Here is a 2,255-nt window from a genome sequence, read left to right on the forward strand (position 1 = left end):
TGGTGGGGGTGGGGGGTTTGAGGGAGGGGGGTATTTTGTAGGGGGAGAGGAATGAAATTAGCGTGCTTCTTGATGGAAATCTTTTTGGTGTGTTACACTTGGGCATCAGTCAGTAATACTGAAATTCGCCGTTTTTCAAGTAAAAGTACTCAAGAAAAATCTGCTAATCTTGTTTCTTGAGCTAAATTACAAATGCAAATCATTGTATTTATAAAAACAAAGTACATATTGTTGACCTGTTTACTTTGTTTTACATTATGATTCGCTTATTGACTAGAAAAACGTTTAGAAGGAATTGCCCGTTACGATTATTTTCCTAAATCACATTTAAAAACATCTCAGCGGGTTTTCAACATTAATCCTTATGAAATGTTTAGAAAAACTGGTTCTGAAAACCTGAGGAAATCAACAGAAGACATACATGATAACATGCTATTGCCTATTCTCCAAGAGGGGCGTAGATGATACCTTTGTCATACTCTTAGATAACATCTACAAGCACTTAGACACACTGAGAAATTACTGCAGGATACTTTTTGCTGATTTTTCATCCGCTTTCAACACAATCCAACCCCACATAGTGATTTCAAAATTAACATGAACATAAACAAGAACATTACGGATTGGATTCTTGAGTTCTTAACCAATCGACCTCAATATGTAAAATCAGATGGTGTAAAATTCGACCTATTATTCACGAACACCGGTGCCCCCTAAGATTGTGCAATCTCCCCTGTCTTGTTTACGCAATCTCCCCTGTCTTGTTTACGCAATCTCCCCTGTCTTGTTTACGCAATCTCCCCTGTCTTGTTTACGCTCTACATCCACGACTGTACTTTTGATAACAAAAACATCAAACTAATAAAATTTGCGAATGGTACTCTACAAGGCCTTGTAACAACAAATGAGACTGAATACAAGGACTCTGTAAATGTAAGAGAATTTACAACTTGGTGTGATAACCACTTCTTTTTACTACATGTATAAGAGAAGACATATGAATTGATAAAAGACTTTAGAGTAAAAAAGACTAATTGCAAACATTATTTATTAAAGATGAGGAGGTGGAGGTGGTAAACTCTTACAAACATCTTAGAATAACAATTGATAACAAGCTTGACTAATTAAGGAAATTAAGAAGTTTTCGTAATGATAATTAGATTATGTCCCTTTAAAACGAAACTGTGATTGAAAGCGTGCTATTATTTTGTATTTAATTTTGCTGCTAGACAGGGAATTGTAGGGTGAAAAATAAAGAAAAGTACGAGAGAATTATAAAGAAAGCCAGCAAGATCTCTACATATGATTTACTAGAATTGATGAAATGTATATCACCACAAGTACAAAACAGATAAAAAGCATTATAAAAGTCCCATGACAACACCTTTCCACGAAAACTGTAAGATCACGCAGCGGCCAATAAAATATTATGTACCTCTAAAAACAAAGAAAGAAAGATGTGAAAGAAGTTTGCTTTTTTTATTCATCAAGCATAAGACTATTGTCTGAATAAGCATCAGTGTGTATTGCACTTTTGAGTATGTATCTAAATAACTGTAAAAGTCTTGTAATTTAATTTCTGCATGAGGGTGAATGATGCATTTGATGTGATGTGTACATTTTGTCAGCTTTACTTCTCTTTTCATATTGAATTTAATGAGGGTAGACCTAATATATAATTTAAATGTTTATGTATATCTGCATGTGTTTTTACGGTCCTGTACAGAAAAGAAAAATTTCCCTCTGGGATTATCTTATCTTATCTTATCTTAACTGTTTATTCTTTCTTCAAGCTTTGCGATATTTGACGTCATGAGAGAAACCAAAATGAATAATGAAAAAGGGTGGGACGAATCTGTGGTATAAATGAACAGTCCATTTCCAGAGATCAGTGTCATTCTTCTGTGCTTGTTTCTCTTTTGGTAATCTCGTAGTTATAGTGGTTTTGTAATTTATTTGGGGTTTGGTTGTTTTTTGTTTGTTTGTTTGTTTGTTTGATTGGTTTTGTTGTTTTTGTTGGGGGTTTTTAGTTGTTGTCTTTTTTACTTTGTATTATTGTAATTAATTTAAGTGATGGAGAGAAGACAACATTTTTCATAGATTATTGGAAGAGAAATCAATATCGTGTCAGTACCTGTTTCAATCAAAGTGTTGTTTTTTACATTTCTTGTTTTTCTCGTATCACTCGTCTTCTAGTTTTGTCTCCTTCTTTCTCACTCTTCTCTCCCCAATTCTCTCTCTCTCTCTCTCTCTCT

General features: G+C 33.8%; 1 long non-coding RNA gene across 1 annotated transcript in view; it reads left to right on the forward strand.

The window, feature by feature from the left end:
- LOC118477498 overlaps nucleotides 1-2,255 on the forward strand; it is a 62,090-nt gene that overhangs the window by 58,455 nt on the left and 1,380 nt on the right. The gene's annotated exons all lie outside the window — the stretch shown is intronic.

The sequence above is a fragment of the Aplysia californica genome, unplaced genomic scaffold (genome assembly GCF_000002075.1).
Source record: "Aplysia californica isolate F4 #8 unplaced genomic scaffold, AplCal3.0 scaffold00114, whole genome shotgun sequence".
Lineage (NCBI taxonomy): Eukaryota > Metazoa > Mollusca > Gastropoda > Aplysiida > Aplysiidae > Aplysia > Aplysia californica.